The 23,319-nt window shown below is 38.1% G+C and overlaps 1 protein-coding gene across 15 annotated transcripts in view; it reads left to right on the forward strand.

The window, feature by feature from the left end:
• Positions 1-23,319, forward strand: part of NCOA2 (nuclear receptor coactivator 2) — a 289,385-nt gene that overhangs the window by 94,003 nt on the left and 172,063 nt on the right. For all 15 annotated transcript variants that reach the window (XM_053208027.1, XM_027064439.2, XM_027064437.2 and 12 more), the window contains exon 2: positions 2,961-3,017. The gene's annotated coding sequence lies outside the window, so the exon portion shown is untranslated. The remainder of the gene's footprint in view (positions 1-2,960; positions 3,018-23,319) is intronic.

The raw sequence follows: 23,319 nt of genomic DNA on the forward strand, positions 1-23,319 counted from the left end.
AAGTTTTGTAGTTTAGTTGTTACATTTAGATCTGTGATCCTATCCATTTTGAGTTAATTTTTTTTTTACATTTATTTATTTTTGAGGGACAGCACATGTGGGGGAGGGGCAGAGAGCGAGGGAGACACTCCAGGCTCCAAGCTGTCAGCACAGAGCCCGACCCAGGGCTTGAAGTCACAAACTGTGAGATCATGACCTGAGCTGAAGTCGGATGCTTAACTGACTGAACCACCTAGACGCCCCTATTCTGAGTTAATTTTTGTACATCGTGCAGGATAAAGGTCAAGGTTCCTTTTCCCTCTCCATATGTATAACAGTTTCTGGCATCGTTTATTGAAAAGACTGTCTTTCTCGTATAATTACCTTGTGACCTTTATCACAAATGTGTGGGCCTATTTCTAGATTGTGTTCTCTTCCTTAGGCTAATACCCCACTGTTTTGATTATTATAACCTTATAGTAAGGTTTGAAATTAGGTAGTACTTTTCAACTTTTTTTTTTTTTTTGAGTATAAAGTTTATTTAAGAGAGAGAGAGCACAAGCAAGGGAGGGGCAGAGAGAGAGGGAGAATCCCAAGCAGGTCCGGCGCTATCAGCACAAAGCCGGATGCAGGCTCGAACCTACAAGACCGTGAGATCACGACTGGAGCCGATAGCAAGGGTCGGACATCCACCAGACTGAGCCCCCAGGTGCCCCTTTTTCAACTTGGATGTGGTTTTAAGAGAGCCCTGTCTCAAAAATTTCCCAGCAGTCTCCATGTTTATGTATCTCTCTGGAGGCTGGGCGGATAAAGCCATGACGACATTTGAGGGAGAAATCAGTTCTAGTTGGTGGATCGGAGGCCTGAAGCCTCTGTTCTCCATCCTTTCGTCGAGCTACCTGTCAGAGCTAGCAGCATTTAGCAGGATCACACTTGCTAGGACGGCAGTCGTACCACCTACTGTGTACCAGGTGTTTTATGTATGTAATCGTCTCATTTAATACTTACAAGATGCTGCAAATGGACATTATTACCCTCATTTTATAGGTGAATCCACAATAACATTTCCTAGGTCACATACCTCAGCTGCTGCTAATGACAATAATAGGAACGGCAGCCGTATGTAGATGATAGAGGCAGGCTTCGAGAACTGGTCTGTGCGATGATGCTGAACCCTCCTAGGTTCTTTGCGCGGTTCGAGCTGCCTCTGATAGCGACCCACTGCTTTGTGGAGAGGCGGTGTATCCTTTTAGTTCATACAGTGGAAATAGTAGTGGTGGTAAGAAAGAAGGTGACAGGTATCCCTCCGCCCTTTCTTGCAAGGTTCCTGACTTTCATTGTGTCTCTCTGCCCGGACCAGCCTAGCCTTCCCCTCTCCCTCCCTCGAAACACACTCCGGAAAGAACTTTGTGAAAACTGTCACGACTCGTGGACAGTAGAAGGTGTTGCTTTGTCATGGAGTTGTTGCTGCCTGTACTATCGCTTTAAATGGCTGAGGTTTTCCCTTAGGAACTTGTAAAACGTTTTGTGATTCTGTGTTTGTAACTATTTCATTATAACCTCTTATTTAAAACGTTACACTGAGATACCATTTTGTACCTTCATGTCCCCTCTATCTCTTTCTTCAGCATTGGATGAGTCGGCACTTTCTCCTCCTATTACGTTAGCATATTAGTAAAAACACGCCGAATAATATAGACCAAGCAGTAATAGTTTAATGTCATCACTCCTAATAATCACAACTTTTAGCTCTCGATTGTTTCATAGTGTGATGTCCTTGAGCGAATTAGTTGTTGGTATCGAATTATAATGGGCTTAAGTAGGGCAGCATAATGAATACATTTACCCCAGTAGAGCTGGAAAGAATTGATGACTTCTATTACATAACAGTTTATTGCACACTACTCACTGACTGCCACTTGAGGAGAATCCATTCGTTTTACTTACTGTGATAACTTCTTATTTGCATACAAATTTTCTTTTGTTTTTCATGAATCATCTCTGACTGAACCCTAGCTGCATTTCATTACATTCAATGATCTCTAGACCGATCAGGTTCTTGTAAAAATCCAAATGGAATTTTTTTCCGTTTCTTTCCCCTTTACGCCTCTTTTTCTTTTTCCCTTTTAGACCTCTTAAAAAGTAGTAAACCTGAATACACGTGAAATATCATAAGCACTTATTTGTTGTGTTTGTATTCCTCACGATATATCTTGGCCACAAACTTCTTTAGTGCAGTGGAAGGGATTTTTGTGTGGATCAGAGAAAATGTTGCAGGGTCCTTTGGAGGTAAAGTCTTTGTTCTCAAGGGTATACTCCCAGAAGAAATTTGGTGAGCATCTACCCTCATGATCGAACATGTTCATTTCTTCCTTAGCTACATTTGCTCTTTCAAATTGTTAAGATTGTCATATATAGCATCATTTTTGCATCATTTTACTTAAGACATTTTTTTTTTTGAGATAGCATATTACCTGGTCACTTCTGAACTTCTTTAAACAATTATGACATAGATTTTTATTTCAATAATTTCAAGCCTTTTGGTTTCCTATAAATCACAGCAAATTAAGATTGCGATGCAAATTTTATTTGTTTACTCAGCAGACATTTATTGTGCATTGTGTTCCTGTGTTCTGGGAGGGCGGTCTGGAAATAGGGGGCTCAGGCCTCTGCTGCTTCTCAGCTTCTCATTAGATCTAAGCAGCTACACGAAAGTGTAATAAGAGTTACGGTGGGAACTGAAAATTTGTAGGATAGACACCTCATAATTCACAATGAAATGTGGCCTTGCATATTTGATGTTTTCTTATCCAAATAGAAGTAATACAGCAAGTCTATGTCTTGATTTATCATGCAATTTAATGGCAAGATATTATTAATGAGTTATTTGTATACTGGTTGTAAAAATCACCTCCATGCTAATGAGTCTAAGAGGATTCTGCATCTTTTTATTCATGTTTGCTTGTTTGTTTGTATTGCAGATTTCTCTCGGATTTGGCTACAAATTTATAGATCTTCTGCACTGTGTACAGGCACAGGTGAGTTCAAATTATGCCCTTCTATTGGAATTTTTTTTTAATTTTTGTTAACATTTATTTATTTTTGAGAGATAGAGACAGAGCACAAGCAGGGAGGGAGGGGCAGAGAGAGAGGGAGACACAGAATCCGAAGCAGGCTCCAGGCTCTGTGCTGTGAGTGCAGAGCCCGGCGCGGGGCTTGAACTCACGGACTGTGAGATCATGACCTGAGCCGAAGTCGGTGCTTAACCAACGGAGCCGCCCAGGTGCCCCTGGAATATTTCAGTTTTTAAGTAAAATCAAATATTAAAAATTATTCTATTCAGAGTTTAGCAAAGTAACATGTAAATAAATATAAATAAAAAACAAAATGTATATTTGTCAGCATTTCTGTTTTATTGTAAAAATTCTGTCAGAATGTGTTAGAAATGAATTGAAAGGTGGTGATCTTATCCGTTTATCAGCGTTTACTGTGTATATTTGGGATAGGTTTATATATACCCATGGGATAATTTGAATTATGTCATAACCTGGCAAAATGTGTTTACATTTATTTTTATATATAAATAAAAGAATAGCTGTTATCAATTTTGGCAGCAAATGGAGGTAAATGGTTTAAATTTAATAAGCAGGATTTTCTTGTCCAACCAGTCTGAAATAGCTTCTCAGTCACTTCTTAGCACACAACCCTGATTTATTTTTATCATGTGATATATTTTACTTACCTCTTTACAGTCTTCCCTATGAAAATATAAGCTCCATGAACTTTGAGACTGTTTTTGTGTTATTAAAAAATAGTATCCCTGACTTTTTAGGATAGTGCCTGGTCTATAGGAAAGACTGAATAAATGTTTGTTAATATAATTATTAGGTAGTATATATTAAGAGTTCATTTATATTTAGAGTCATTGAACTCTGCATCTATAAATACAAACTAGAAGTAGTTTTTATACTTATTTCTAAATATGAAGTTAATTTGTATCAGATACTTAAAGTATATGACTCTTAAATGTTCTGAGAAATTACCTGTGTTGCATATGTTATGTACTAAAGTATGCTTAATCAAGATAGAATTCAGAGGGTAATGCTTCCAGTTCTGTATTTATTTTGTCACTACCCTAGAAGGTTCTTATGATCAAGTTGCGGACAAACCTGAAGCAGGTGTGAGAGCTTTTTACCTCCTTACTGGATCATGCTGCCATATTGGATATGTTTTGTGGTATCTTTATAGAGAGTGAGAGATTTGAAAATTGCAGTCTCTAAAAACCAAATAAGTTAGAAATTTCCCACTACCTGTCACTGACTACACAATGTGACTTCCTTACTTGGTTTTCTGTTTCTAGATTGGGGAAATTTTTTGGTCATTTTTCCACTTCATATGTTGATGTTTGAATTCATGATCAAAAAGCTGTAGGAGGGACACCTGGCTGGCTCCGTCAGTAGAGCACACAACTCTTGATCTCGAGGTCGTGAGTTCAGCCCCACATTGAGCATTGAGCTTACTGGGGGAAAAAAAAAAAAAAGATAGCTATAGGAATAAGCAGACCACCCATTTCCTTGTGTTCTTAGCAGTTTTCTTTAGGCGGTCCAGGATATTGGTTGCTCTTTTGGGTTCTTCTCTTGTTTTTTTTTTTCTTCTTCTTTTTCTTTTTTTTTTTTTTTTTTTTGGTATTTAAAAAAAAAATGTTTATTTATTTATTTTGAGAGAGTCAGAGAGAGAGAGTGAGAGCGAGTGTGCATGCACTAGTGGGTGAGGGACAGAGAGAAAGGGAGAGAGAGAATCCCAAGCAGGCAGAGCCCAATGCGGGGCTCCATCTCACAAACTGTGAGATCGTGGCCTGAGCTGAAATGAAGAGTCAAATGCTTAAGCGATTGAGCCACCCAGGTGCCCTTGTTTTGTTTTTTGATCTGTTTTCTTTAGGCATTGGTCTCTTTTTCTGCCACTGTGATTTTCATTTGTAGAAAGAATTAAGTCTGACCTTTAGGTTTTTTTTTTTTTAAACAAATTTTGTAAATTGTATAAGGGTTTTGTATGCACATTTGATTTTCTAAGTGCAACTTGCAGAGATTCCTTTGATAATGTTAATAACAGCAGCTCTTTCAGTGTGTGCCAGGCATTATGTAAGTGCTTTTCAGTTATCTTTAGAAGAACAGATAAGGAAATTGAAGCTTAGAAAGGTTAAGTGACTTTTCCAAGGTCATATCCAATAAGTGGCACTTTGCCACTCCAAAGACCTTGATCTTAACCACTGAGCTCTATTTTATGCCTAAACAGCCCTGAATACAGGCATGTGGTAGTAAGTGTAATATAGGAAGATCATGTTGATATGTGCAGATTTCAAAATTAATTTAAAAGTCAAACCTTATTTGCTTATATTTCATTAGCAGGTCCTAACTTTTAACCTTTATTTCAAACTGTGAAACATGACAACCCATCTGAAATTTAATGACTACCTAAACAATTTAAAGTTCCAGTCTGGCGCGTTCATTTCATACTCGCTTTTAGAGGGGGAGCACATGGGGGAAAGCAAGCCATTTGGATTCCTTTTTCCATTATAAATGTGGTATGCTATGAATCAGCATTCTTTACCCCTTGAAATATTAGAAATTTTAGTTTACAGATGGCATTTGTGGCCTGATGGATCACTTTTCTTAGAACAGGTTGTATGAAATACAATGATTATAGAATTACATAGGACTCTTAACTTGAAAAGCATAATAATTTATATCTTTGGGAACATTTTTAAAATTATTTAAGAAATGAAGTGGCTTGGCTTTGAGGTAGAGCAGAGTCGGCTCAAATAGAACTTCACCTTTCTTTTAGTTTTTTTTTTTTTAAGTTTATTTATTTGTCTTGAGAGACAGAGAGAGAGAGGGAGGGAGAGAGAATCCCTGCTCTAATAGCACGAGCCCAATGTAGGACTCGTTCTCATGAACCTTGAGATCATGACCTGAGCTGAAAGGAATCAAGAGTTGGATGCTTAACCGACTGAGCCACCCAGGCCTATTAGCTATTTAGTTTGTTTTCAAGGCTGAGAAGGACATATTATATCAAAATACTTTGGGGGTGACTGGGTGGTTCAGTCAGTTGAACGTCCAACTCTTGATTTTGGCTCAGATCGTGATCCCAAAGTCAAGAGACTGATCCCCGCTGTGGGGCTTTGAGCTGAGTGTGGAGGCTGCTTAAGATTCTCTCTCTTCCTCTGCTCCTGTCCCCTGCCCATGCTCGTGCTCACTCACTCTCAAAATAAAATAAAAATATATTGACTTTTAACATGTGTGATAATGTGGACAACATGTTCTTGAAGACAGTGTTGTTGAATACATCTTAAAATTTTGATTTGAGAGCATGATTAATCATATTTCCTTACACTTTCCAAAAGGTTTATGTCTATGAGTATAAATGTAAATTTCAGATTTGAGTATCTGGAAAGGGAATTCTGTAGTTTGAATTAAAAAGACAATTTATTTAACAGACCACATTGTGCCTCTTAATCTATAACTACATCGGTATTTCCATTCCATTCTTACATTTGAAGCAATTTTAAAGTTAGCCAATAAAATAATGCTAGAATTGATGGTCAAAACAGGAACAAGCATTAGATAGATCTGTTGGACAATATAGCCTCAAAATGTCATTTTCCCTTCACTATGGAAAACTAAACTCACTGTGGAATCATATGTACTTTGTATTTACTTCGGAGTCTATTTTCTGTATGCCAGAAGATTTTGGGTGGGATGGGTGGGTGAAGAATTGTTTACAGATACTAGTGAGAGCCCAACTCTGAGATGCTAATATATGGAGATACAAGTTCTCCAATAAAGTGTAATATACTTTTGGTAATACTAATATATTGTGTTGTTAGTAATACTAAATACTCAAAATTTTATTAAGCATATCGAGACATAAAAAAAATTCTGTCTGTATTGGCTATGGCATTCAAGCCACTAGAACATTCAAGGGAGTATTTGTTGCATTTTGAATTCGCTTTTCGTTCATAGATGTGAGATGTGTGGTTAGCAGCCTGATTTAACTAAGAGATGTGTGAGTTCCCGTGAAAATGGGGCAGCTTGATTTGAGCTACAGATCTGAAGCTCTGAGCACTGTCTACTGAAACTCAGTATTGATCTAAACAAACATGGAGGACATTTAAATATATATATCTTGCTTCAGGCAAAATCTACAGACATTTAATTGTATTGCTCCTTTGTGTATTTCCTTGAAATGCTGGCATGGTAGGCACTGTGATCTGGAAAATAACAAGCATTTTGACAGTTGGCAAAATGCCCTCAGTCATTTAACTGTTCAAGCTAGAATCTTAACCCTAGCCCCACTCGGTAGGCACCTCTGCTCTTAGTGAATAGAGTAGACTGCTGAACTCAGGCTTACTGGTAAGTCAAGATGATCGTCTAGTGGGTGTCACTGACAGAGAGCCATCAGTTGGAAACTGTTTGGATGACAGGCCAGTTTTTAAAGCATTTGTACTAGTCTGCTTTCCTCCTTTTTTATGTACGTACTAGTGTCCACAGATTGGACTAGTTGTCCCCATCAAATTAGATTCATTCAGCACCATTAACTCTCCTTTCTCACTCCCCTCCCTCCTCTTTTTACCTTCAGGCCATGCCTCTTTCCTTCTGATTCTCCTTCCTTTCAGAAAGATTTATTAATTGTTTATCTTGTGCTAGCCTATGCTCAGTGCTGTGGGAACCAGTATTTCCAATAGCCCAAATTATTCAAGTGGAAAAGGAATATCACTACAAGCTTAACTCCCTGTTTCCTTGCTCATTGTTTTTACACTGAGCTTTGGCGTTTTGAGTTTTCTTTGAAAGAAACAAACTGAACGGTAATTTCTGAATTATATGTCTTTTCTTACTAAAAGTCTTAATCTGTCCACAGTAGTAGAGGTTGAGGCACCAGCAACAACAATTAAAGCTATCTAGCCTAAGTAAACGTTTTGTTTGTATGGGGTTAACGATGCTTGCAAAGTGCGCTCCGGGGAAGGTACACACCTCCTGAGGTAGATGTGTTGTGCTTGGTCAGGTTGAGGTAATCAGAGTCTGGACAGTCTGTTTGGAACAGTGTCCTTGCTATTTCTATAGGTGCAGACAAGCAGAGTGATATTAGTAAGCGTAGTGCATGGATGAAAAACATACCAGAAATATGGGGAGAACCTGATTCTTCTGGTTAACTTAAATTCTGGAAAAGCATATTTTAGAATTACGGACAGCAACTTAAAAACATATTTTTAAATCAAATTCATAAGCTGTTTCTTGGATTGTAAGACAGTTGAGTTTCAGTTTAGAGCCATTTTACTGTGAGAACACTTTTTTTCAATTGGAAGTTTTTTTTTGTTTTTTGTTTTTAATGTTTGTTTACATTTGAGAGAGAGACATTAACGGGGCAGGGGCAGAGAGAGAGGGGGGTGGGGAGACAGAATCCTAAGCAGGCTTCAGGCTCTGAGCTGTCAGCACAGAGCCCAATGTGGGGCTCGAACTCACGAACCATGAGATTATGACCCGAGCCGAAGTCGGCAGCTTAATGAACTGAGCCACCCAGCTGCCCCTCAATTGAAAGTTTCTACGTGTGACTTCTGCTAGTGTAGCTGGTGTTTTTTGGAAATCATTAAAATTAAAAGTATTACCAATCTATACTTGTATAAATCTTTTGAGTTAGCATGTCTTAGAGGAGGTAGCACCAGAGTTGGAATCTTCTGAGACGGTTAGAGTGGGCTCTGATTCCTCAGCTGTGCTTTTCTGTACTGTAGAACAGGTGGATGTGTACCTGGAAGTGAGAAGACGTGGTTTAGGGATTGTTAGTACAATGTGTTTCCTGCTTTTTTGTTGTTGTTATTGGCCTTTTCATTTCAGTTCAAACTTGTATACTCTACTTATCTGGATAGTAGAGTTGTTAGCTTTAAGAAGGTCTCTAGGAAGCAAAATTTCACATAAGTGCTACCATAGTAACTTTAGGAATTCATGGCCTTTTATTTTGAGATAGTAGGCTTCTTAGCTATCTTGTTCACTTTTACTTTGGAAGGAAAGTGACAAATACGTGTTATTTTCTAGGGAGGTGTTGAATTTGAGTCAGTTAACCTTGCCCAAATACCCTTAAAGATAAAACAGCAAGTAAATAAGGTTGCTTCCATTTACTTGACTTCTACTTTTGAAGCTCAAATCATTTATGTCTTTCTCCACTGTTTACAACATCTATATATAAGGGATAAATTAAGCATTTATTATGAAATTATCCATATCCATAGAATTAATTAAGTAGGTTTTCTTTTTTTTTCCCCTCTGATTCTTTTGCTTTAGGATATAGATATTTCTATTGAGACTCAGATAAACCGGAGAAATCTAGAGAAGTTAACAGCAAATTTTGCTGCTACTTCCATGCATTGGGTTGTCTAAGCATTATTTGCTACCTCATGAATGATTCATGGGTGTCTACAGTCAGTGGAAATGTATTTTTTGTCCCAGTTACACCCTGCCTTCCCATCCAAAAAGAGCAAAGGGAGGATAAGACATATATATAGTCTTTAATAGTGGCTAAATGGGAATTTAACCATGTACTATAAATGTATGTAGTTTAATTTTGAAGGATTTCTTAAATACATGTCTGCATGCAAGGTTGGTTTTTGTGGTATCATAGCCTATAGGATCGTTTGCCTTCACTGCCTTTTTTTTTTCCTTTTTTGCTTTTTGATGTATTTACAAATAATTGAATTGATTTTGAATTTATTAATTTGAGGACTTCACTTTCTTTAAGAGTTTTCAATTTTTTTGTGCTAGCTACATGAATTTTAATAAGCAAAATCCTACCCTTGACATTTTGTGGTCTCAACCTAAATGTCTGGAACTTTGCTACCTATCAATATCACAGAGTTGGAACACAGTTTTATTGCACTTTCTTGAGAAGTTGAAAAAGGCTGAAAAGGCAAAAGTGTCATAGGCCAGGATAAACTTCCGTGGAAAGATGAGTGGGGAAGTTTATAAAAGACCTACCAATGCCTTATTGGAGTACTGAGACTTCTAAGTCTTTATTTAAACTATAAAATAATATCTTTAAAAGAAACAACTGTGCCATAATTATTGAATTGATGACTTAAATTAGAATAGCGAGAGTAGGGGCAAAAGGAAACTGTTGATCTCTCAATTTCTTTAACTTCTTTGTCACTCACAAAGCTATTTGATCTAGATTTCTTTTTATTTTTTAATTTTTGAATTTTTTTTTGAGAGAGTGAGCGCAAGTGGGGCAGTGGGACAGAGCGAGGGAGAGTGAGAGAGAATCCCGAGCAGGCTCTACATTCAGTGCGGAGCACAATGTGGGGCTAGATCTCACGACCATGAGATCATGACCTGAGTGGAAATCAAGAGTCAGATGCTCAACAGACTGAGCCCCCCAGGTGCCCCATCTAGGTTTATTTATTTTTTTAAGTTTATTTACTTATTTTGAAATAGAGAGGGAGCGAGCAGCAAGTGTAGGCAGGGGAGGGCAGAGAGAGAGAGAGGGAGAATTTCAAGCAGGCTGTACTCTGTCAGCAGAGTCCGATGTGGGGCTTGATGTCACGAATGTGAGATCATGACCTGAGATCAAGAGTCAGATGCTTAACCAGGTGAGCCACCCAGGCTCCCCTAGATTTCTAATTCTATCTTTTATAGACAGTTTTTTTATAGTCCAGAAAATAAACTTTTGTTTCATAGGTTATAAGACAGAGTATGAAAATAGAAGATAGTTTTGAGCTAACGTGTTTTGAAACTATATTGTGATTACTCAAGCTATTATATTTGAATAGAATAGAAATGTAAAATTCCTTTGACTTAAATTAAACATCTGTTAGACAGATTAGGCTTGCTTCATGAGTCTTATTTATACGCAATTTTGTTTTATTAACCTAGTGGAATCTAGAGTTTATCTTTTCTTTGAAACTAGATGCTTTGGAACATTTAAGTTTTTCTCTAATGTAGACGTTAAATGTTTAATGTTGCTACTTCAAAATACACACACATTTTCATAAAATCTTTATTGTCTTCCATGTAAGTTATTACTTTGAACTTGTTCACTGACATAGTTATATGATATGTCAAGGTCAGGTTCAGACTTTCTCTTTAAAGTATCTCTTGAAATATAAAAAATAACCTTTTGTAAAATACTGCTGTTATCTCTTAAAATGTATTTTTATTTTAACATATCCTAAATGCCCGTGCATATTGCTTTAGACCATAATGTGTGCTCACCACATTTACGTATCTCCCATCTATTTTTTTCCTCTTTATTTTTAAAAGTAAATATTAAAAACAAACAAATGAAAAAATTAAAATCTTTCTCCTTTCGCACCACAGTGGCTTATCACCAAAGCTGTTCAGCCTCCAGAGTGAAATAAAAGCTGTCTGCCGTGCTGTCCACAGTCCCGCAGACCTGCTGTCCTGCTGGCTGTCCTTGAGTCCTGTGGGGTCTGGGACTGCCACAGCAGGAGCCGTACGCTTACTGCCTGACCCTTGCTTATTCTGGGATAGAAAATAAGAGGCATTTATTTATTACTTATTTATTCCAATACGTTTGATATCTTTGGCTTCTCGTGATACTTCTACTTCAGTGTTTCTTTTAGTCGAATCATTATTTTTACTGAGGTCCCTGTTGATTAAAGGTCCTATTTCCTACTAAATTACAAGGGCTGGTTATGCAAAGAATATACCTGATCATTTGTTTATATAACACATTGAGGTCTCATGAGGTGGTTCAAGTTTTCACAGCGATTTGAAGCAGAGATAAATACAGGGCACCTCGAGGGATAGAGAGAGAAAAGGAAAAACAAACATTTACCATTCCTTTAGGCAAGACGTGGTTCTTAGCCTTTCCACGTGTCGTGTCAGTTTAAACCCTGGATAAATTCCTTGTATCAGAATGTGAAGTGTGTTCTGAGTGTGTCTAAATTCTCTGATTTGAAGTTGAAACTAACCTACTTTTTATTTCCAAAGCGCTCAAATTTTATTTCTTAGGCTGTAATGTATATAGTGAAACGGAACTGTGTCTTTCAACTCATCTGCTTTTAGTTGAATCTTGTAACTGTTGCAAAGACTTTTTGTGCCACATTTTAAACTAGTTAAGTAGGAAAAATGATTCTGATCTCAAAAAGGGGGAAGTTTTGATTAACTGATCCCATCAGATACTGCAGAATGAGCTTTGTCAGAAGAAAGTACTCAAAAGATGTAAATCAAAGATGTGAAGAAAATTGGGTTAGAAGCATCCTGCTTTGTTAAGATACTTTCCTGTTATATAGAACAACATGTTAATGTTTTGTTTTTCATTGTTTTATTCACCGAGTATTTCTAACATTATAGTTGACCGTATATGTACCTGTAACTTCCGTGTCAGTGTCATGAAATAAATTTGTCTTACTTAAAATAATATTACCTGAGGGGTTTTTGACTGGCTCAGCTGGCAGAGCACATGACTCTGTTTCAGGGTTGTGAGTTAGAGCCCCATGCTGGGTGTGCAGATTGCTTAAGATCTTAAAACAAAACAAAACACAATTGCTGTATTACTAAACACTAATAATCATGATGGGACCCCAAATAGGTAGAAACTAGGACGCGAACATAAATTAAGAGGTAAATGTTTAAGTCATCTGTTTAATTAAGTGTAGTTTGCTTATATTTGATTACATTTCTTAGTTACAGCGCCATCATCAGGGTGCTTTCAATATAGAGACATGACTGTGGGACCAAATAGAGTAAAACCTTGGATTGCCGGTAACTTGTTCTGCGCGTGTTCCACAAAGCGAGCAAGCATTTCTGATACATTTTAACTTGATAACTGAGCGACGACTTGTAATACGAGCAGTACGTGAGAGTAGTACGTGACGCCGAACATCACAGGACCACAACTGAGCCAGTGTTTCCTCTCTCTCTTACTCAGTGACGATCATCCCCTGGGTGATCGTCTCCCCTGCTCAGATGCTTGGTCTCAGTCCGCGGTGTTTGGCAGAAATCGGTGATTTTTCAGAACGCTGGAAGGTGCCCACCACTGGCACTGGTGTAGTTTTTGTCACTTCACAGCGCCTAAGGACAGTCCTCTGCTTTTCCACACGAGAGGAAGCTTAGGAATGCTTTGCTTCATTCTAGGTCAGGCTGCCTGAGGATATAGACCCTTTCCTCTGCTCCCTTATTGCCAGTTACATTAAATACAGTAGGTGACAAGAGTTTATCAATACTGTACTGTAGTCAGCATCCATGTGAGCGTATACAGTGGCCCCCATGCAGGAGAAGATTCCATTGGGCCAGTAGATAGCAGTGATTCTGTTAGTGATGGCGAAAGTGGTTCTACACAGTACCCCTCCTCTCTCTTGTCTCCCTCACGCCAGCCACGAAGGTTTTCAAAGGTCAGCGCAGGTTAACTTGTTTATTTTTCTTTATATTTTGTGTTTTCTTTATTTTATTATATTACAGTATTGTAATCATTTTTATATGAATATTTTTGGGTTGTGGAACAAATCATCTGAGTTTCCATGATTTCTTATGGGGAAATTCGCCTTGAAATACAAGTGCTTTGTATTACAAGCATGTTTCCAGGATGAATTATGCTCACAAACCAAGGTTTTACTGTATTATCAACACAGAGCCTGTTTCAATCATAGTGCAAGTAGAATAGAACCTCCTTGGAACTGAAAGATCATGTACAATTGCTAGTATGCATATTGTGCTTATCATGTGCCCCATAGTGTTCTAAACTCTTCCTATAGTAATCCACATAATCCCCAAAAGAAATTTAAGTACCCACTACTGTGTTAACATTTTAGACATGGGGAAATGAAGGCACTGAGGGGTTCAGTTGATTTGCCCATTGTTGTTCACCTACTTTTATTAGCCAGTTAGAGGAAAAATTGGGATTCAAACCTAGGCTGTCATTGGTAGTGTTTTTGTTTGTTTTGTTTTACCAGAAATTGAGTTTATTTGGGAATAGCACAGGAATTGCAGTTTGAGAAACAAACGTGTAACACGCTACAAGTGAGTCTTTTGAGGGTTTTGGGTGGGATGTACTTACAGGCGAATGGGAGAAAGTCCACCCAGAGTGCAAAGAGGGGAAAATCCCGCCATAGTCTAAATAGTAAGTTCGTTGGCTTGAAGAGGGGAAGAGATTCTTGGGAGGATGTTCATTGGTTAGCAGATAAGTGTCAGTCTTCTCTAAATCAGACATTCAATGGAAATCTGTCTCTTGCTTCTTAAGTTCCATTCTTTGGAGGGCACATGGATGAGATTCTCCAATTCATATCCTCAGGTTCCATTTTAGATTGAAATTCCACATTTTCCCATTGATCAAGATCTTTCGCAGAAAGCATTGCTGATCCCCCATGTCGTTTAGACGTTATTTGCCTTCTCTCTCTCTCTCTCTCCCTCCCTCCCTCCCTCCTCCCTCTGTCCCTCCTTCTCTCTCTCTCTCTCTCTCTCTCTCTGTCTTCAACCAAAGACATTATTAGATGGAGTACATGTTCCTTGGAGCTGAGGAGGACCACCCTCAGGTATCTTGTCCCACAGAGGAGAGAAATGGCAAGTGGATTTTATTGGACTCATTTGAACAACTAAAGGGATGAGAAATGGGGACTCCCAGTCATGTTCCTTTCCGGTGGTTAGTCAGTTTCCATGGTCAGTTAAATTTTAGGGTAAACATAAATGCAATATTCTTAGTATGGTGCACATTGGTAGTGCTTTGCCTGTGAAAGTTTGTTCTCTTAAAAAGTAAACAACAAAAAAACCACCATCAACAAAAAAGATTAATAATTTCAAAATAAAGTTTCAAACTAACCAGGTGTATGGGTAAGGATGTGACCAAGGCGTAGCATTGTGCTTGCTGTCCCCCCCTCCCAATGAGGGTCTGTGGGCCCAAATCATTGTGGTAACTAGTGACACTGAAAGCCCATAAAGTTGGTAAACTGTGTATTAGAAAGGATTATTTGATATTAATTAATAAGGAAAAATGCAGGTCACAGAAATGATACTAAACTCTTCCTTGGCTTCAAATTAAGTTTCACGGATAATTCATTTCAGTAGGATTTGTGTTTGGGCATAGATCTATTTAACATGGGTTATTTTGTTTGAAGGATGGAAAAAAGGGGCCAGCCCACTTTCTTTTTCATGCCCTTCTCTTAAAAATAACTTTAGAAGTTTTCCTCAATTAAAAAAAAAATGTTAAAAAGGAATTTCCTCGGGTACCCATAATACGAAAGCTTATATAGGTCTCTTTCACACAAAAAGAAGAACATTTTCAACTCAAAAGCAAATTTCAGTTCTTAAAAATGTTTATTTATTTTGAGGGTGGGGGGAGGATCCGAAGCAGGCTCCACGCTAGCACGGAACCCGAGTTGGGATTTCATCCCACAACTGTGAGATCATGATCTGAACCGAAATCCAGAGTCAGACACGCGACTGGCTGAGCCTCCCAGGTGACCCTCAATTTTTATTAAGAAAATTATATTAAAGTGAGGTGCCTGGGTGGCTCAGTGGGTTAAGTGTCTGACTTTGGCCCAGGTCATGATTTCACGGTTCGTGGGTTCAAGCCCCGCATCGGGCTCTGTGCTAACAGCTCGGAGCCTGGAGCCTGCTTCGGATTCTGTGTCTCCCTCTCTCTCTACTCCTCTCCCACTCATGCTCTGTCTGTCTCTCTCTCTCTCTCAAAAATAAATAAACATTCAAAAAAAATTTTTTTAATTATATTAAAGTGAGTAAAGAAACCTTTCAATTACTTTTAAAAAGCTTAATTTATATTGAAGTATAGTTTCCATTTCTGGTTGACTCTGTTAATTTTTAGATAATCATGGTACAACCTTAACAGACATGGCATTTACATTTTATAAAGTGTAAAAAAAAATTAGGCCACTCATTTTCTCAGATTTCTCCCAGTTTTGTTTTTTTTTTTTTGTTTTGTTTTGTTTTTTTACATAGGGAAAATTATGCCTGGATTATAATCCTAAATTATAGGATTAGTATATAATGTTTTTAGTTGTTTATGGGTTTTTGTGATATACCTAACAGTGTTTACCATGAATGTAAAAAGAGGTTTTTAATTACCACCTTGCATGTACTTTACTCACAGCTGCCAGTTTCCTTTTTTTCTTTCATTTTAAAGCTGTTTTTAAGCATATACATAATGAAGTTATACTTCAATTAATACTGCCAAATATGCTTTTAGTGTTTCAGTAATTCATGCTGTTTCTTAAATCATTGATTAAATCTAGCTCTACAAATTATACTTCTGAGTCTTTATTCTGTAACTCATGGTGAAGTCTCTAAGTCTTCTAAAAACTTTTAATAACAGCTTGGCTACTTCCTTTCAACATAAAATGTGGAAATAGTATTTTTATATTAGAATGTAAGTGGGGGCACCTGGGTGGCTTAGTCGGTTAAGCGGCCGACTTTGGCTCAGGTCACGATCTCACGATTCGTGAGTTCGAGCCCTGCCTTGGGCTCTGTGCTGACAGCTCAGAGCCTGAAGCCTGCTTCGGATTCTGTGTCTCCCTCTCTCTGCCCCTCCCCTGCTTCCACTTTGTCTCTCTCTCTCTCTCAAAAATAAATAAACATTTTAAAAAAATTTATGTAAGTGTGTTTTAAGCAAGAAGCTTTTCTTACATACCTACATTCTGCTAGTCTTTTATTATATTTTCATTATATCCTTAATACTGGTTTGGGAGGGAGAAATTATTCTCATTTTATAGATAAAAATGCTGAGGCTCAGAGAGATTACTCAAGGTCAGGTAGGTGTAGGCAGCTCTAGAATTTGAACCCGGGACTATACATTTCGCGACTCCAATCTGTTTCTAGAATAATTTAGGGCTTCCTCTAGTGGTGCAAATGGAACTTCTTGATTAGTTGAAAGCCCGGACTTCTTTTTCATTCCCCAGCCAACTGATGGTCTCTTCCAATTTAGTCTATATTTATTTCTGGAACAGTTTTTGTATACACAGTAAGGTAGGGTGTTTTAAGTATACAGAAACAGTTTATTTGGACTTTGTTTCATATACATCTTACAGTGTGAAAAGACAAATGGCAGGCATTAAGTTACATAAATGGGATTACAAAGCAATGTATCGACATAGGTAAAGTAATGTACTGTAGCAGGTACATAGCATGGGAAGGCCAATGGACGCTGGATTCATTCTTCTCCGTCTCTTGACCCTCTTGACCAGATGGTTATCTTGCTGTGCAGCCTAAAGCTTTGCTGTGTGGTCTAGATCATTACAACCAGAGTAGCTAGAAATGAAGCACAGAAATAAGGGTTATTTTTTGTTGATGGGATTCAGGTGTCACAAGGTGCTCATTTCTTGAACATTCTGGTTAGTAGTGGTTTTATGGTATAATCTCCATTTCACAGGTAAGAAAGCCTGAAATTCTAAAGCTGGATGCTTTTTCAAAACAAATACTGTAACACTTGAACATATGGAGTACAATCCACCATGTTCAAGCCATTTAGTTCTGGGCTTTGCCATGTACTGCTGCTTGGGGTTAAGACAGGACACTGCGGGCAGAAGGCTACATTTCTTTTCCTCTGAGGCCTCTGATTCTGCTCACTGTTGTTACTTTTGCTGTTCCCATTCAACAGTAGAGGCTTTTCTGCGAATATTCTCTGGCCACTTTCAGTTAACTTACTTTTCCCCCTGACCTACTAGAGACCACAAATACAATGTTTTCTATGTTACCAGCTGCTTATGCTCCCTGAATGGAGCAGGGATTTAAGTTCCTGTAGCTATAGGAACATCTTTCATACCTGGGACTTCTTTTAAAAATTCTTTTTATTACATTTCTTTATTTTTGAGAGGCAGAGAGAGACAGAACGCGAGTGGGAGAGAGGCAGAGAGAGAGGGAGACCCAGAATCTGAAGTAGGCTCCAGGCTCCAAGCTGTCAGCACGGAGCCCAATGCGGGGCTCGAACCCACGAACCGTGAGATCATGACCTGAGCTGAAGTCAGACGCTCAACCGACTGAGCCACCCATGCGCCCCTACCTGGGATTTCTAATAATATTTTTTCCCTAAATTTTAATGAGTGGCTCATGATGCTTAGTTACCATCTTCTTTAGATGTGTTCAGAGCCAGGATGACGATACATGTGCCACTCCTCGCACCCCCCTCCTTCCCCTCGCAGGTGTCCGTAAATGATGTGGTATTCTTTGCACAGCTGACACTGGCTTCTCATTCTTGATATTACATATGGAGTGGGAAGCCACCAACGGCGTTATGCAAAACCATTCTTCAGGAGTCTGGTAGGCTAGTGTAGCTACAAGCACTCAAACCCAATTCTGATTTTTTTTTTTTTTGTCATATTGTTCTTTCTATTATATTCTACCAATCACTGAGGACAAAGTTAATGTCTTCGTTTCACTACCTTCCCCCATCTCCAAGAAAAGAAATCTAGCTGAGACGAACATCAAATTTTGTAATACTTGATGAACACTCTATTCAGAAAAAGTGGCTTCACCCTTCTTAATTCACTGATAGGGAAGCAAATGGTGGACAGAGTTTGAAATTCAGTATTCCTACATCTTGCATGAAATTGGGAAGAATTTTATATAACCAAGCCCGATCCTTCAGTTTTACCAAACAGGTTGCCTAGAAAACAATCCATAATTGCATAGGTTAAAACAAAAATCATTTAAGAATTAAAGCAATGACACGACCTCCCACAGAATCGTGGTCTTTTCTCAATTGGTCTAATTCTGGTGCTGGCTTTTATCATTCTGAAAGATTCAGATGTCCTAATTTCCAGAGGGCTTAGGATTCTGCCCTCGGTCTGCAACCTACTTGCATTGTTTCACTCACCAAAGGAAATAGTGGGAGTTCAGCTCTGGTACAAGTCATGCTTTCCACTGAGATGCCCGTAAGAATAGGGCATATTATTTGGGCTCTATACTGTGTAAATATTGGTGCACAATGGCAGAGAATTGAAAGATGGGTGTAATCTTAGTTTGATGCCTAATTATAGGCTAACACAAATGATTCCTGATGTGTAGTTCTGGACTCTTGACTGTACAAAACAAACCCATCTCAAACCAGAATGAGCAAAGTTGGAGTTTATTTCTTCAGATAAGTGGCAATTCCAAGGCTACAGCTGGCTCTCGGTGCATCTGGATGGGAGGACTTAAACAATCTCACTAGGACATTCTCTCTTTCTTTTGTCTTTGCTTTTTTCTGTGTTCACTTCTTTTTTCAATTAGGACTTTGTGCGATGGCATAGCAGGTCAGCAGCTCCAGCTTCCATCGTTTTAAAAGCCACTACCGCCCTGTAACCAGAGCATTTCCCCCCCAATAGCTCCAACAAAAATTACAGGAATGACTTATTGGCCTGGTTATGCTACCTGCTCATTTTAGAACCAATCATGGCGAGGGACTGGGGGTAGAGCTAGCAAATTGGTCAGTCCCTGGTCACACTAGGGTGTGTGTGAAAGGATGGAAACCCTCCCAATGGGAACCTATATGACCTGACCGTGGAAGGCTGCTTGCCTCTGTTGGAGAGAGATAGCCAGATTAGGTTTTGTGTTTCATGTGTTTTCACGGTTTTTTTTTTCAAGTCCAGAGCTTAGACGAGTCCTGTCTACTCGCAGGAATTGGGCAGGTGTGCTAATAAATACCATTATCTCATCAGAGCGACAAATGCATGTTGAGAATCCGTTCTATTCCATTTATTGTACTAGATCCACTAGCTAAAAGAAAAGACAAATTTTGCTCACTTGAAGCTTATATTGGCATAGAGATGATGCATCTGAAGAGGCAGAGTACAGGGGCGCCTGGGTGGCTCAGTTGGTTAAGCGTCCTACTCTTGATACTGGCTCAGGTCATGTTCTCGGGGTTGTGGGATCGAGGCTGAGCACAGAGCCTACTTGGGATTCTCTCTCTCTCCCTCTCTCTGCCCTTCCTTCCCAAAAATAAAATTTTAAAAGTAAAATAAAATAAACGAAGTACTCCATTGTAAAAGATAAATAAATAAAATACAATAAAATAATTAAAAAGGTAGAGTATAAACAGATCTGCGGCTAAGAGAAGTCCCCACAGGGGGAGGTGGGCATACCTCCAAGCAGAGAGGGCAACATGCACGAAGGTCCAGTGGTGAGAGAGCCGTTAACTGAAATAGTTCCTATATGTGCAACAGAAACAGAGATCATGATTATAGAGGTCAGTGGGCCCGGATGATCTAAGAGTCTTTTACTTGCTGAGGCATTTTTTACCATAATCTTGAGTGCCATGGGGTCCATTGAAGGATTTAATGCAGAGAAATGAAATGATGAAACTTGTATTTTAGGATGCATCCCCCGTGCTGGGGCCAGTGGACTAGAGGAGAGCGAGACTAGAGGCTGAGCACATTTGGGCTATTGAAGTTGTCCATGTGAGGTGATAGAATATGAAACCAGGGGGGAAGGAAGGTAGAAAGTGAATGCTCAGGGAGGGAGGAATCATTGTAGGTCCTACAAAAAAACCCTGGTTTTGTCTTCGTTGAATAACCGCTGTCCCTATGGTCTACATCATACCATTAGCAAAAAATAATTAGTAGATTTTCTGTGTTGACAGAATTATGAATATGGGAATGTTCACGGCAGCATTATTTATAGTAGCCCCAAATAATTCAAATGTCTATTAGCTGATGAACAGATAAATAAAATGTATATATGTACTACAGAACATAATTTGGCAATGAAAAGGAAATGAAGTAGTGATAGATGCTACAAATATTATGAACATGGGCAAAATATTATGTTTGGTGAAAGAAGCCAGTAACAATAGGCCACATATTGTTTGATTCTATTTATACGAAGTGCCCAGAATAGACAAATCCATAGAGATACAGCGTAGATGAGTGGTTGCCGGGGACTGGGCTGGCAGCGGGGGCAATAGGAGAGACTGCTAATGGATATGTAGTTTCTGTTTGGAATTTTGAAAATCTTCTAAAATTGATTATGGTGTTGATTGAACAATTCTGTGAAAGCACTGAACTGTACACGTTAAATGGGTGAATTGTCTAATAGAAACAATATGACTATGGCCATAAAGTCACCCTTATCTAGAAAGCAGAAGACCGGCTAGTAGAATGAGGCATGTAGAATAGGTCAAGAAATGACAAGAAATAGCAAAAACTGGAAAAAACTTAAATATCTAAACAACAGAAGAATGGTAAGTTATGGTATATTCATAAAAAAAGAAATGACAGTGAAAATCCTGATAATTAACATATCTACATTTTAAAACTTAATAACTTATAGATACGACCTAAAATAGTATTTTGGGAATATTTAATTTAGGAGTAACACATCTTCATGCTGACCCTTAATACTGTTACCAATATGTTACCAAAGAACACTAAGAAAGCAAAGAATCAATATATTTCAGAGTGATCTTATTTCAAAATGTGGAGGGTTTTTTTGGGGGGGGGGATTTTTAAAAAACTTTTAGGGTCAGCTTCATTTAACTGAAAAATTTAGTGTATTGCACATCTTCAGAGGAGACCCAGTTAACAATTTCTCACCTAACTCTGAGTTTAAGAGAAAAGACAAGTTTATTACTTGGAACAACAGAAGAGGCAAAGGATAACTACAACAGTATTAATAATATAGAGCTGAAATGCAGCATGGTAGGAGGCATGGCATAACCATGGAAGGTAAAATAACACAGATAAGTCCTTGGGATTTCAGAAGGAAATTGGACAGTGAGCATCACCCAAATTGTAGGTGACTTCTGTCATGTATACTTTATTGCAGAAATATTTTGCAAACCATTTTGGCCCTTTTATCACATTTTTTTAATTGAGGTATAACTGAATATACTAGGTTTGGGCGTACAACATAATGATTCGATATTTGTGTGTATTACAAAGTGATCACCACAAGTGAGCCTAGATAACACCCATCACTATACATGGTCAGAATTTTTTTTTATCTCTTCGGATGTCTCATTTTGTTTTTATAGGACCACTAAACCAATCAGGAAAAACCCAAAAACAAACGTTTGATCTTAATAAGGAAAGCGAGGAAGTGAGTAGAGAGTGCCCATAGTTGGGATTGGGGGATAAAGGGTGAGAGAGAAAGTGGGAGAAAACTTCCAGGGGTCTGCCTAGAAAGAACCATAGAAATCGGTTTAAGACAAGATATTTTGGCCTCAGTATATTTGTTCTATCATTATTTTTTGTTATTGATTCTAAAATTATTTTACTTACAAAATGAGACTGCGGAATATAAGGTAGTGGTAGTGGCTAATAAAGAATGAAAAATCATCAGAAATCTTAGAATGCCATATATTTGTAGATGATGTCTGTATTTTAAGGGTCTGTGTATCAGAATTTCAGAGGATTGTTTTAAGACTAATAGATGTACTTACATTTAAAATTACATTCAGAAGTCCTTACTGCAGTATTTTTTAACTTGCTTTTTAAATCTCAATTCACTATCCTTGAATCTTTTTTTCTCCCTAAGAGCAAGTCCCCCGTCTTAGAGGCTACAGGATTTATTTCTCTTTCCTGAGAGTTTTCTTTCCTTAACGTTTTAATGGCAGTGCTGTTATGGGTCCTGCCCCAAATGTTTCTTAATTTTTCACTCTTCATTTAATTGAGCACATCCGTTTCACATTAGGGATGCACCTCTTTTTGTCTTAGGAAGAAACTGATATTCTCTGAGTGAATTATGAAATTCTCCTATTTAAATTAATGGCAAATGTTGAAATGTGTTTCTGATAATTAGGGAATCATTAATGGAGGAACCATTCTAGATCTTTTCAAAAGTCTTTCCAGTCAATATTTTACCTTATGTCGAAATTGACAGAGAGTGCTTGCAAAGTTTAGTGTTATTTTGAAGGCAGAATGAACTTATTTCGGGGCCAAGATATTTCTGCCATACTACCAGCTACACAGCTTTTATAATTTTCAAAAGTTTTCCTATGTAAGGATGTAAGGATAGGAACAGACCTATTGAGCAACACATTGTTATTTTTTATTTTTATTTTTTTGCAGTTTCTTTCATTGGAGCACATGTATTCTGCTGGTTGTCACATCTGTCCCATCCTAGTTCTCCGAAAGAATTGCCAGTTAGAGTCCAGTTCTTTGTGTTGATGTTTTTAATTAATCAGCAAAGGACAATTTGCTTTCAAGTCTTATGCGAAGGTCCTTGCTAATTGGAAACAATTCAAAATTTCTTTCAGATTTTCTCCACTGAACTTGTTCTTCTCCATTTAGCTTTGGTGTTTTTGGTTTTTACTTTTTGAGTAATATCACTTTGATTTAACTTATTTTAATATATAAGATTTGATCATTTGTGCTGCCCGATTATTTGGTTTTAAAAAAAGATTCAGAAGTGTTGG

This window comes from Acinonyx jubatus, chromosome F2 (genome assembly GCF_027475565.1).
Source record: "Acinonyx jubatus isolate Ajub_Pintada_27869175 chromosome F2, VMU_Ajub_asm_v1.0, whole genome shotgun sequence".
NCBI classification, from domain to species: domain Eukaryota; kingdom Metazoa; phylum Chordata; class Mammalia; order Carnivora; family Felidae; genus Acinonyx; species Acinonyx jubatus.